This window comes from Pteropus vampyrus, unplaced genomic scaffold (assembly GCF_000151845.1).
Source record: "Pteropus vampyrus isolate Shadow unplaced genomic scaffold, Pvam_2.0 Scaffold57, whole genome shotgun sequence".
Lineage (NCBI taxonomy): Eukaryota > Metazoa > Chordata > Mammalia > Chiroptera > Pteropodidae > Pteropus > Pteropus vampyrus.
This window is the reverse complement of record NW_011888838.1, coordinates 3327430-3342529: the sequence shown is the minus strand read 5'-3', so window position 1 is coordinate 3342529 and position 15100 is coordinate 3327430. Positions and strand designations below refer to the sequence as shown.

Below are 15100 nucleotides of genomic sequence, written 5' to 3'. Positions count from 1 at the left end.
AATATCATACTTTATGGTGAGAAATTAGATACTTTTCTGCTAAGATCAGGAATAATACAAGGATGTTTCCCTCTCACTAGTCCTTTCAACAGTGTACAAATAGTTTTAACTAGTGAATTAAGACAAAAAAAAAAGGAAATAAAAAGTATACAAATATAGAAGGAGGAAATAAAACTGTCTTTGTTTACAGTTTACTTAATTGTCTAGAAAATTCTGAAGAATCAATAACAAAACTTTTGGAGTTAATTATTGTATTAACTATATTTTCTTATTGATTGATTGCTTGACTGATTGATTGATTGTATTCTTGATGTTCTGGGGCCTTGCTGACTGAGGAGATATTATCCATCTGGGGGCTAGCCAATTCTTAGGAGAAAGCAAATGTCTTCTTCTGGAGACAACCTTTCACATGCAAATTTACCAATCCTGAGTCCACACTCCCAATCATCTCCTCTATTTAACCCTTAAACTGCAAGAGGCAACATTTCTTTGCCTTAATCATCTCAGGGCCAGTTATCAGACAACCAGAGAAAGCTCCTATACCCCAAAGGCCCTTGAAATTCAAACTAGCTAGTCCTAAATCTGCCTATTCTGCTTTCCCTTGCCTTTCATAGAAACCAAAGTATAACCTCTTTCCCATGCTTTCCACTCACTCCTTCTGCCTTTTGACAGTCTATGGTACTTCCTCATATGGCTTTGTGTTGTATGGTATATCATGCTACCTATGCTTGGGAACTTTGAGTAATGAAATATCTTTTCAATGACAGTGATTTCCTGATATCTTGGTCCCACCATACCTGAACAATAACAAAACCTACTTGTAAAACTGCAATTATAGCAGAGTTGTAGGATAAAATGTTATTATGCAAAAGTCAATTGCTTTTTCGTATTTCGGCAACAAACAGTTGGAATTGAGAGTTAAAAATACAATAACATTTACATAAGCACCTCAAATAAGAAATTTTAAGATAGATATCAAGTAAAATATGCATAGGATCTATATGAAAAAAGTATAAAACTGCTAATAAAATTTAGAAAAGATGGAGAGATATTACATGGATAAAAAGACTCACTATTATGACAATGTAAGTTCTTCCCAACTTGATCATGATCCAGAAGAGCATACACAATATTGAAGGAATAGAACAAATTGGAGAACTTACACTACGTGACTTCAAGACTTACTATAAAACTTCAGTAATCAAGACACTATGGTATTCATGAAAACATATCCTAATAGATCAGTGAAACAGAATAAAGATCTCTGAAATAGACCACAATAGAGTCAACAGATATGTGATGAAGGCAACACAAAAGAGAAAGGATGTTTTTTTCCAACAAATAGTGCTGGAAAAACTGTACATATACATACAAAAAAATGAATAGACACAGACTTTACACTCTTCTCAAAAAACAATTCAAAGTGAAATTTTGACCTAAATGTAAAGTAAAAAACTATAAAACTCCTAGGAGACAACAAAAAAGAAAATCTAGATGTCCTTGGATTTGGCTCTGACTTCTTAGTTACATACGAAAAGCACTATACATAGAGTAAAAATTGTTAATTTGGACTTTGTTAAAGTTAAAACTTCTGCTCTGAGAAAGATGCTGTGAAAAGGTTAAAAAAAAAAAAAATAAGCCACAAACTTGGAGAAAACATTTTTAAAAGGTGTATCTGACAAAGGACTGGTATCAATATATAAAGCGCTACTAAAAACTCAACAATAAGAAAACAAACAACCTAATTTAAAAATGAGTAAAATATCTCAATAGGCATCTCACCAAAGAAGATGTAAAAATAACAAAAATCATCTGAAATGTTGCTCTACATCATATGTTACCAGGGTAATGCAAATTAAAACAAGGAGATGCCACTACGTTCCTACTGGAATAGCGAAAATTCAACATTGACATCACCAAATGCTTATGAGGACATGGAAAAGAATTCTCATTTGTTGCTGATGGAAATGCAAAATGCTAGTCACTTTGGAAGATAGTTTGGCAATTTCTTACAAAAGTAAACATACTTTAACTATGATCCATCAGTTGTGCTCCTAGGTATTTACCCAAATGAGTTGAAAAGTTATGTCCACACAACATTTCACACATGAATGTTTATAGCAGCTTTAGTCATAATTGCTAAAGTGCAAGTGACCAAGACATTCTTCAGTTGGTTAATGGATACATAAACTGTGGTTTATCCATCCAGTGGAATATTATTCACCACTACAATGAAATAAACCCTCAAGCCATGAAGACATGACAGAAACTTAAATGTATATTGCTAGACAAAACAAGCCAATCTGAAAATGCTACATACTGTATGATTCCAACTATAAGACATTATAGAAAAGGCAAAACTATAAAGCCACTTAAAACATCTGTGGTGCCAGGAGTTCAGGCAGAGGGAAGAATGAATAAGTGGAGAGCAGGACAATTTTGGTACAGTGAAATTAGTCTGTATAATACTGGAATGGTGGATACATGTTAACAATCATAGAATTATAACACACAGAATGAACTTTAATGTAAACTATGCACTGTAATAGTAATGTATGAATATTGGCTCATTGATTACAACAAATATACCACTTTAATGCAAGATGCTAGTAACAGGGGAGCTCAGTGAAGGGATGATGAAAGGATTTTGTAGGAATTCTCTGTACTTTCTACTCATTTTTTTTTTTTTGTAAACACAAAGCTTATCAAAAATAGTTGATTAATTAAAATTGAAAAGACTACCCTTTCCCTACTGCATGGCTATAGTGACTTCATCTTAAGTAAAGGGATCTTAAATGCACTATTCTATTTTCCTTTTTTACTTCTTATTCCATTACACTACATATATATATAACCTTGTACTGATATCATACTACTGACATTACTGTAGTTTTTAAGTATGTTTTTGTTGTGCTATTCTACCCAATTTCTACTTGTGTGCCTTCTTTACTCTTTTACTTTTACACAGATCTCATATTCTCACAAGGCCTTCTCCTATTGTTAAACAAACGAACAAAAAATCAATCTCCCACAATCCCTCTGTCCCCTCTACATTTTTCTATGTCCTTGTCAAATTATATTTCTATTCTTCCAAAGAACTCATTATAAATCATCTAATATAATGATTTTCTTCAATATTCTTATATTGAATTCCAGAATTGCATATTCATATTGTGTATATTTAATGGAAATGTCTTATCAAGCCTCAAAAATCATCTTAATCTGGCTGTTGCATAACTCCCAATTTTATTTAAGCCAACGTTTGCCACACTCATTTCATTACTGTCAAATTAACCTACTGTTATTTGTGAGGCTGTTATAGAGTTACTAAAATATACATATAAACATATTTAGAGATGTATAAAAATATTCAAAGTATATCACATCAATAATTCATGTATTAAAGTAATATATATTATAAACATGATTTTCTTTAAAAAGAATGAATGCACATATGCTTCAATAAAATGTAAAAGAAACTTTTCATAGTTAATCCCCTGGGAAACTGGTACCTATGGAAAAAGGACATTTAATTGCAGCTTTCATACCTGAAATGAGTTTCCTTTTTCACTATGCAAATCAAATAATTTTACAATATGATAAATTATAACAAAAAATAAGTAGATAGATATGAAGGACTTCTCATCACACAGTTTAATGTTAAGGGAGACATTTTAGTACTGAGGGTTTTGGAGCTCCATGTCCACAAGGTGGCCTCTCCATTACAAAATAGCTCCACCAGGAAAGAAAACACTAAATTGTTAGTTTAAAGTAGTATCCCATTTCCCAATACATTATATTTGCCTTCGTTTTTAAATGAATGTTTATTCTATATATTTTTATAAAAATCAAATAATCTTTAGTATAAAAATTTGTCTAATCTAGCAAAATAGGTGGAATTACAAATGCTAAATCTTCAGTATATTATCTAGAAACTGACTTTATGAACACATTACCATTTAGTGAACTGTCCCACAGGACAAGATAATTTCAACAATGATTCAGCTTTAAACACCATCGGTATGTGGAAGATTAATTGTGTTTCAGTGAGATGTATTGTTGGGATGTTTGATGCATGCTCTTGTCCTCACAGTCGTGGTTATTTATCTTCATATTCAAAAGTTGATGCAATCTTAGCATTAGCAATGTGCAAAGTCATTGCTCTATAAATCTCCAATTATGCACAATGGAACTATTATTTAATATGGAAACTACATCTTAAACTTTTATTATTCGTTCTCATGTAACATCTTTTAATGCTTTCCAAAAATTGAACATTGTTAAAAATCTAACTTTATATCTTTCATATGACAGTCTCAAGAAAAGTAGAGGCACTAATGAGACTACAAAATATCATTGTTTTGCTAATAAAGATTTTAATATATTGAATTTGTCAATATGTGAAGTCACCTGTAAAAACTAAAATATAAAATTGTCAGTTGTGTAATCATATATACGTAAAACTAAAAATTTACTCCAATTCCTCCACTTTTTTATCTTTTTAATTGCCATCTACTACTGAAATCCCCACCTATATTTATTTCCAAGCCAGACAACACTTCTGAACTTCAAATTTATATAACTACTAAATAACTTATTTCTCCATTGAATCTCTTACAAATACCTTAAACAAATGTGCCTAAAAGAGGGAGAATTTGTGATCTAACCTCCTACTATCATTGTTCTAGTATTCCCAGTGAAAATCAATGTTATTATCACACTTCTTTTCCTCAAACTAAAAATCTAAAGATTCATTCTAGAGGACTTTTTTCATATAAACTTAATTATATAAATTTACAATTAAATTCGTTTTAAATTTCTCTTGAATCACTCACTTTTTTTTTCTTTGCTAACTGCTAACACCATATTAAGATTACATCTTACTTTGCCTATGCCAAATAAGTATTCTACCAGTTTACCCATATAAATGCTTACTTATATTTGCATTGAGAGTGTTGATATTACTTATCATTGTATTGAAGTAATCTCATAAAATACAAAACTTGTCTTTCAACTTCTTTACTTAAAATCTTACAGGGATTCCATATTGCTCTTAGAACATATTTCAAAATCCTTAAACAATCTTACAGGATTTCAAATAGTCAGGTCTTTGCTTACCTTTACAGCCATACCTACCACTCTTCCATTTTATTATTTTTTGGCACCCATATTTTCCTTCTTTCAGTTCTTAAACTTAAACTTTTAGAGTTAAAAAATAAGTTAAGAATCATCCTAGCTCCTTGCAACCACCATTTAAATTTCTATCTCTATGATTTCACTACTCTAGGAAATTCATACAAGCAAAATTATAAAATAATTGTTCTTTTGTGACTGATTTATTTTACTTAGCATAATAACTTTAAGGTTCATCCATGCTATAGTCTGTGTCAAAATTTCCTTCCTTTTTAAAGCTGAATAATGTTCCATTGAAATCATATTCCGCATTTTGATTGTCCATTCAATCATCATTGCACACACCCAAATCAAGAACTACAACTTAACAGCAATCCAGAAGTACTCAGACTACCCTTTCCTGTTATCACCTCTTATTCAAAAAGGGTATTCGCTATGGTGACTTTTAACACAAATATTGATTTTGCTTGTGTTTTGAATTTTATATCAAAGAAAGCATATGGCTTTTATTTTATGTATCTAATCTCTATTTTTTCACATATTTTGAGTTTTGTCCCTGTTGTTACATGTGTCAGTAATTTGTTCATTCTTATTATTACATAAACGTTCATTGTATGAATTTACTGCATGTTATTATCTATTCTATTGTTGATAAAATTTGCATTGTTTCCTGTTTTTGCTTCCTACAATGAGTCTTGTTATTCACGTTTTTCATTCATATGTAATGACAAACATCCATAAGATCTCTTCAATTATAACAAAGAATGCAATTGCTTGTTAAATAATATTCATATGTTAAACTCAATAGATGCTTCCAAAAAGCTTTCCAAATTGGTTATAAAAGTTAAACTTTCACCAAATGTGCATAAGAATATCTTTGCTCCACATTCTGACCAACAATTGAATTTTCTGTCTTTTAAAAAACTTTAGCCATTCTCACAGTGTGTAATAGTATTGTATTTTGATTATAATTTATATTTTCCTAATGACTAATTTTGTGTGTAATGTTTTGTTTTTTGGTATTGATGAGGTACCTATCTTTTTATCCTATTGAGTTGTCTTCCTTTTGGTTTTTATATTCTAGGTATAAATTTTGGGAGGATGTACATATTGAAAATACTTTTACCCACTCTGTATTTGGTCTTTTTATTCTATTAATAGTATCTTAATAAACACAGTTTCTTAATTTTAGTGTAACCAAATGTATTATTTTCTATTTCTATGACCTTTAAAAAAAGTTTGTCTAAAAATAGTCTCCTATATTTTCTTACAGTATTTTTACTGTTTTGCCTTTCATTTAAATCAGTATATCTAAAATTGATTTTGTTAATGCTACCAGTTTTTTCTTATGGACATCCAATAATCCAGAACAATTGTTTTATAAAGATTATCTTTAATTTCAGAGTATATACCACCTTCATATTTAAAAAGTATCTATCTAAAAGGAGAAGAAAATTGCTTAACTATCAGGACAGAATGTTAGGTAGAAACAGTTTAACATCCAATTTGTGACTATATTTTTGTCCCAAATTATACTCTTCACACAAATGGACCATAGTATTGATTTACTGTTGGTATAAATAACAATTTACCTTGATTGCTACATGTCTCTCAGTGTAGCACAACTTATCTTTTCTGGTTTGAAGTGTAAGTTATAACATTTTTATTGGAGTGAGTATGTCTCAGATAAAAATAGAGTGTAGTTTTGCTTTCTGGCATGACCTCATCATTTGAGAAAACATTACTTTTTAATGATATATAATTTAAAATGCTTCTAGGTATGAGTTGAATTTACTGAAATATTTTTAAGAGTGATTACTTATCAGAGGTTGTCAGAGTACTTGTAGAGTATCAACCGTCTTCAAGGCAGATATTTGAGACTGCTTGAAATGAATTAACACTTCTACCATTAATGTTTGATGGGAGACCATAGTGAAAAGGATGGATGCTTATATAATTGGCATCCTTAACATTTAGAGCTGAATACTTAAATGCCAGAAACATAATTCTGAATAAAATGTCAGGACCTAACTCAATAATATTTAATTATGTAGTAGGAAAGAAATGAACAGGAGTCATTTTATATTACTAATGAAATTATTTAAAATAGGCTTAATTATCCCCATATATCATTAAGAAGTTTTAACTCATATTATTGTTTCTAGGAATAATTTGTCTCAAATATTCAGCTTTTGCTAGTCCAGAGATATCAGCATTCTTCTGATTGATATGAATGCAAAAATTGCATTTATCAAAATGTGAATAGCAATTATACTTTGTCCTTTAAATATTTTAATTTATTACAATTGGTACTGTATCTAATCCTGCTATAATCTTGGTTATTTTTAGTCTTGGTTAATAGATCGATCCTTTCTTAGTTGAATGATATACTTAATAAAGTTACATATTAGTAGAACTAGTAGGCATACACAAATGTAAAAACACATAATGCCGAAACTACAGCCACTCAAAAGTTATTAAGAAAATTCATCATTAATTAGCATGCATGAGAAATAGCTGAATGATAGATAACTATAATACATACCAGTGTGGTTGCATAATTTTTACTAATAATTCCATGAAAATGAGAGACAAGAGTTTCAAAAATAATTAACATCATCTTTAATTAATAAAAAAAAATGGTATTTTTTGGATTCTATTGTAAAACTTTTTGGGGAAGTGTACTTTAGAGAATGATTTTCACAAATCTGTACTCACTATACACCCAGAAAAATAAGAAACTTGAGGCAGATTATAGCCAGCTAGTCACTGTGCTAAGCCTCAAATTCTGCCCCTATAATCTTAATTACCTTTATAAGAAGAAAATAGGCTATCGTGTGGTAATCAAACTTATATTTAACTATGTCCATCGATGTAGGGAAATTTCTTAAAGAGGATTCTTGGATGAGACTAATGAATTATGCCCTCACTTCAGTCAATATTAAGTATGGAATTTGAAAATGTAGTGACAAGTAACATGAGGTAGTCCAAGATATCAGCTGGCATTGACTAGTTCTGAATAGATTCATCTTTTCTGTCTCTATCAAGGCTACAAAACAATTAATTAATTTCCTGAAAGTCAATGTTCCCTTTTATAGTATTATTATGTTATTTTTTATAGTAATGGATCTAAAGTTCAACTCCAGAGAAACTTCCAAGGACTTCAGAGGTCAAAACCATTGTCATGATAATTATTTTTTACTCACATTCTCTCATGAGTGCATAGTAGATTTTTCAAAAGGCTTCAAGTTGAGTGATATTATCAAAGACTGAATACAAGAAGACATGAATTCAGCAGCCTTTATTAAGCCAATTACTAAGAAAATTTGCTGAAATATAAAACAATGTCATTCTTGTCACTACTTTTTGTTACTTCTGGAAAGTATAATATTTTAATAAAGTATGAAATGAGTCTATTAATATTTCAAGTGAATTAATAACTTTTTTCAGATTTAATTTTTAATACTATACATTTTAACAGAGCTACTATATGAATAAAATTTGTTTGGACACTCAACACTGAAGTTGCAAAGAGTTCTCAAGAGCAAATGATTTGAGAAATATTGTTTTATAGCATTATTAATGATTGAGTTATTATTATTGCTATTGTCATTTGAAGTATCTTCTTCCTATTCTTGCACCATTGGAGAGCTAGTATTTTATTCTTAGGACGTAGAAATATTTCCTTATCATAGGAAACATGGTAACATTTCTAGGAAAAGAGTACACTGCAAAGGGCCCCTATGAATCATCAAATATTCTGTATTTTTAGTCAAATTAGTTAACATCATTTAATTACACAAGAAAGCTACTTAGGTATAGTGCTTAACCAGAATTTTCCCAGTGTCAACACAATTACAATTAGGAAATTATTTTTCCCTTTTTTCTGTAAGCAAATCTGAGACAAAGGAAGTGCTGTCTCCTTCTTGTATCTTCAACACATTGCATGTTTTCAAAAACAAAGTAGCTACTCAAGTATTTGATGAATTAATAAATGGAGCTTTGAGCAGAAATATATGCACTTTTACGATTAGTTTTCAGTTATTCTAAATTTGTTAACTTTACCCAAGTCAGATTTACGTTAATGCCCTATTCTTTTAGAAGACGTATCTACCCATTTCCTTTACTGCTGCAATGTATTAAACACCCACATGCAGAAGTTATTTTTCAGATTTTTAAATGGATATTTTAAGTCATCGAAATAGTTCTGTGTTTCTCATTGCCTTCAGAAGGAAGTAAAAACTTCTTTGCATGACAGTCAAAGGCTTTTATTATCTGACTAAATTTAACTCAAAATATAACTTTTTGTGTCTTTTGAGTCATATCATGTTCCTTTGCCCTAAGAAGATTGTTATACTCTCAAACATATCAATAACTCTGCAATCATATTTTTCACATAAAATGCTAATAAAATAAAGTTACTATTTCCAAGCATTATGTTTTTATCTAATTAGCCTGTTAAATTTCATAATATACAGTTTGTTTTATAATCCTTTTATTCTAGCAATAGTATTTCCCCGTATCACCTAATAGCTATTAAGTGATAGCATTTAATTTATACTAAATTTATTTCTGTTGGGACTAAATGTATATGTATGTGCTAACAAATTTTATAATAATATGGATTAATCAAATATTTTTATATACATTTTTGTGTAATACTTTTTTACTTCCTCTTCTCTATATTGTGTTTTTTTTGCTGGCTTTTGAATTTACAATGAAACAAAGAATAAGAAACTAAAATAACATTTTAGTTTCTTATTACTACTAATGCTTTTATGATTCAGTGCAAGTCCTTAACATTATTTTATATTACTTCTATATTTAAATAACTTCTATATTTGTCCTTTTATTTATATAATATATTAATTTTGTTAATTTAGAGAATAAGTAAATAACTTAATGGTTTATATTCCTTCATCAAATTTCTGTGATCGTGTATGCCAAATGTTTACAACCTTTCTAAGAACCTTAAAAGTTGGTACAAAGCAATCTTTTTTTTATTCTGATTAGGATACCTAGCCAGAGAGAAGTAAAGCTGATTATAATTATGCTAATTTTATTCAGTGACAATTTAGATGTCTTAAATTTCAAGTCAAATTTATTGTTTTTTAATTGATTAATTTAATTGGCCTTTGTTTTCTTAGCAATCATCTGTAATTAGGAATATTGAAGAGATGTTTATTAAAATGTTTGAAATTTTGAAATGACATATACAGCTATTTTTTGTGAGAGTTACAGTCTTATAATTTGGACAGTATTAATATGTGTGATTTTACGTGTCTTAATGATATATTTAGCATATTATAACTTTCCTTAGGAAAGCACACCAAATTAGAATATTTAATTTTATACACAAAGCATGTTTTATTCTTTGCCTAGTTCCTCCTTAATCCATTTTAAAACATGTGACTTGTTTTTTAGGATTTTTAAAAATAGTATATTTTTCTATTTCCCCAGACATGGTACTTGATATTCTATTCAAGTCATTAGCAGATTCTTGATCATAACTTAGAATATATAATTTATATCCAGAATTAATTTTTCTAGGTAATAATATTTAACATTCATCACAGTAAGCAATAGTTTGTTTATTATTTTATATCATTACTTATTTTTTAATTAAAAAATACTTTTTTTACAATAGCCCTATTTACTCTTTCAATCTCTATTGGAATAAGAAAATTTTTACAAAATTAATTGTTATAGTAATTAATCTCCTGTATATTTTATTTACAAATTTGAGACCAAAATATATATAATGTACAAATAATATTTTCTTTCATTTATTTGCACCTGTTTTAAAAAATGCTAAAATTAGACTAATATAAGCATATTTTAAATTATTTATCTTGACTATCTCATATATTTTTAATGTTGTAAAATAATTCCATCTACCATACACCAGTGACACTGGAACTCTCTGAAATTAATTTCATAATATTATCTACTAAAACCAGTATCTCCACAGTGTTCAAGAAAAGAACATCATCTCAAAAGTAATAGAGAAAAAAACATACAAATTGTTAAATTCACAACAACCTGAGGAAATCCCAAATGAAGAAATTTGATAATGTATAAATATTTCCTTAGTTTTTTATAATGTTACATTTTTTAAAAAATGGTTATTACTTGACAATTTTTCTTTTTCTTTTAAACTATTGGTTAAACAGTTTTTGATATGGTTGGTAGTATATTGATTTATTCTCTCTTCCTGCCATATTTACTAAAAAATAGTTTTACTATTAAGAAAAAAATATATTAATTCTGGTAAGTCCTCAGAACGTTCTTTTAAAATTTATAACTTGTTTCAAGTTAATAATTATTTTGGCATAATTTTGGAAAATATCTCAATTCTGTACAAATTTAACAAAAAAATAATCAATTTGATCCATCTGTTTAAATGATGAAATAAGAAAACTTCAAGTACTCCAGATTTCCTTTACCTGGTAGGTAAAACTCTGTTGAAGCATTATTTTTTGTTAATATGTTTTGAATCAAAGAAATAAATAAAAATAAGACAATATAAGAAAATCTAGATCATGGAGAACTAGAATAAAAAAACCATAGCTTATCTATTTTATTTACGTTTCCTGGCTTTCCATAAGAACTTTGCAATCTATTGAAAAATACCAAAAACTAAATTAAAATAATATACAGATTATTAATAACAAATTTTTAAAATAAAGATCACACTCAACTTCTCTATAAATAAGAAATTACTGTATATTAGCAAACATAAGATTTTTGTGATGGTTTAGAAGGAAATAATTTGCTCATTTTTAATTATCTTTTTGTGAATTTATACAGTTCCAAACTCTCAAAATTTTGGAAGCACTACGAAAACTTATAAACCTTTTTAAAGTATTTAATTTATAGAATGTTTATAGAAATCATGAAAACTATGAGAATTATGATATTCTTTTATTAGTAAGGACAATTTCAACACTTTTATTTTATCCTTGATGGCCGGTCATCTATCTGTCTCCCTCCCCTGAAACACACACACTTAGCCTGTACTCTCAGGTTTTTATTATATGACTTGAAGATTTTTCTTTTGTTATTTTTCTTCCACCGATATCTGAATTTAGGCTGGAAAGTTACTTTTATAATTAATAAAATAAAAAAGCAAAGAACGAAACAAAACAAAAAACAGTTAAAAAGGCATGCACAGAGGAAAGGCCATATAAGGACACAGCAAGATGGTTACTATCTGCAAGCCAAGGAGTGTGGTTTCAGTGGAAACCAAACCTGCTGACACCATAATCTTGGAATTCTAGTCTCCAGAACTCTTAAGGTCTGGAGGGTAGGTGCCAATTCCATCAGCGGCTGCAACTGAAAGCAAGGTTCAGAAATGTTAGATATTCTGTATCTGTTCTTTGCTGTTCTATCTGTTCTAGCTGTTCTTTGTGTCTGAGAAAGCTACCAACATCTCCCGGGTATGCAGACAGAAAGAAGCCATCTTCCAGGTGCTCATAGAAGAAAAGAAGCAGAAAGAAAAAAAACAAGAACTTTGCTGTTAATTTCAAGATCCTGGGTGATATACTAGCACAGAAAGTTATGAAAGAGAATATGTAGAAAAAATTTTTAGGCTTGGAGAAAAATATGTTTAAAGAAGTCAATGAGTTTATTAATGAGTTAGGGAGGAAGATTATCTTGAGACTGTGTCCAACAGAAAATGAACTATAACAACAACAACAAAACCCCCAAACAGTAGAGCTTTCTAGCAAAGTCCTTAAAGATAACAAGATGGCATCTAATGCATTAGCCAAGGTTGTTCATCAGGGTATTACCTTTCTTGACCCAACTCTGGACTAAATAGAGATAACATTCCACAGCACATTTTTGGAATTTGAGCGAATTTCGCTGATTCAGCTTATTAATATATAAAAGGTTCTGCTCATATTAAATCTAACCAAGGCATCTCCACTCCTCACCCCCCCACACACACACTGGGTAGACTTTAGTGAGTCACCATTTTAATTGATGCCTATGACATACAATCAGGTGTGTCATAGGATGAAAGTCATCAAACAACTCTTTGTATTACAAGATCTAAACACCCTCAGTAGAAAATGACATTGCTACTAGGGTCTTTCTTATATGGGTAACAATACCCATTCATTTCAGCCCCTTTTTCTAAAAGAAACACAATGAAAGGAAGAGCCAGGTGATAGAAAACACTAGATCTGAGGTGGAATTTGTTTACCAGTATTCAGCTCTCATTAGTACAGGATAAAAGGAGACTATCAAAGTCTCCTTGACCCATATAAATGGAAATAGCATAATCTGGGCAGCCAGGACTGCCTACAAGAGCTTTTGTGTTGTCTGAAATCTTGGGGACATTTACATTTTTTCAGAAGATAACCACATTCAAGTGGGACTCTTGTCCTGCTCGTTCCATACTGAGAGCTATCGTGAGGGAATAGTAGACCTAAAAGAATGTTTAAAAGGAAATCCAGAAACAGAGTTTGGCTTGCAACAGTTAATGTACCACATGGAAAATGATGATGCCACTCGAGTAATTCCATGGGCAAACATGGGAAGACAAATTGCATACAGATCAAGGAAGGAGCTGGAAACATTCCTGAGACCCTTCACCTATCTGTGGATACATGAATGTAGATCAACTTTGTCCTCATATTCTTATTGAGTGAACCGTGAAATTATTTCCAACATCTCTATCTTTTGTGCTATTGATGATCAACATCCACCTTACTTTTTTGAGGAACATTTTTTCATTATATGCTCAAAATAATGTTAATTTTAATAATTAAAGGCCATACAGCAATTAAATAGATGTGTGGTTATGTATTATCCAAAGGCAAGTAATACATATTTGGTTCTTTAGCACATGGTCACAACACACTCATGGGACCCCTTGGCCAACTCATCCCAACTCTCCTCCTCCATTTAAAAACATGCTGAGCTCAACTGTTTCTGGTCAGTCTTACTGAGACTGGCAATAGTTGGAGGGGCAACTATGCCTGGACTGGAAATGCTATACAGTGTCTCACGTGTACCATCCATAACCACATATGCACAAGCTCACGCAGTCACACCTCTTAAGATCACCTCTTACATATGCTTGTGTGTCTGCCCTAGTGAGTACAATGGTGGAGGACTCCAGCTCACACCCTATTAAAATTTGTTGGGAAGAGATTCCCTTGTCAGGTTTTGCACAACAGACACTTTTGCTTCAGACCTGGTCTTGGGGGCCTTGGCCTTGGTTCCTGGCTTAATACAACGGACAAGCTGCCCTGCATCACCTTTAAACCTTTGTTTATATGGGTATAAACACTGGTTTATACCCATATAAACAGTTGGGTCCCACTGGTTCTGAGCAGGGCACAACCTTTACCTTGACCCTATAATGTTAGTGCAAAATCCCACACTTAAGGGTTTTTTGAAAGAGCTTTAAAAAGTAATTTAGATAACATTTAGATGACATTGGTCAGCCAGTGCCAAACCCAGTTTCTTTGTTTTTTTAAATTTCTCTGGGTATTTGTTCATCACACCCAGTAGATCTCTATGTTCTGAGGTAGGACAGACATGTCATACATACTGAAGTCAAATATTATTTGATGTATAATTTTAATAAAACCATGTTATTGTTTCCCCCAAATTGTGATGTGCTAGGTGGAAAGAACAAATTTCAGGTTAAAGTGCCACGGAAAAACATTGATGCTACATTTTCCATCAAAGACTCACAATGAGACTAGCATTGTAAAGCCTATCAGAATGCCTATGGCAAAGAGCCTTGCTATTTGGTATAACTAAACATTTCTCACATTATTTTAACCACATTATTTAACTTTCTCTGTGGAATACTGAGAAATATCCTATGAAAGTACTGAAAATATCTTTCTTTGGAATTTAAAGTATTAGAAAGGATATGGGAAAGAGGCAGTAATAACAAAGTTACTTCTGCATTCTTAAAATCAGTCTTATCGTTGCCTAAACACTT

The 15100-nt window shown here is 30.5% G+C and overlaps 1 pseudogene; it reads left to right on the top strand.

The window, feature by feature from the left end:
• The first annotated feature begins 1107 nt into the window (after nt 1–1107).
• On the top strand, nt 1108–13786 carry LOC105292459 (annotated as a pseudogene).
• The last annotated feature ends 1314 nt before the right edge of the window (nt 13787–15100 follow it).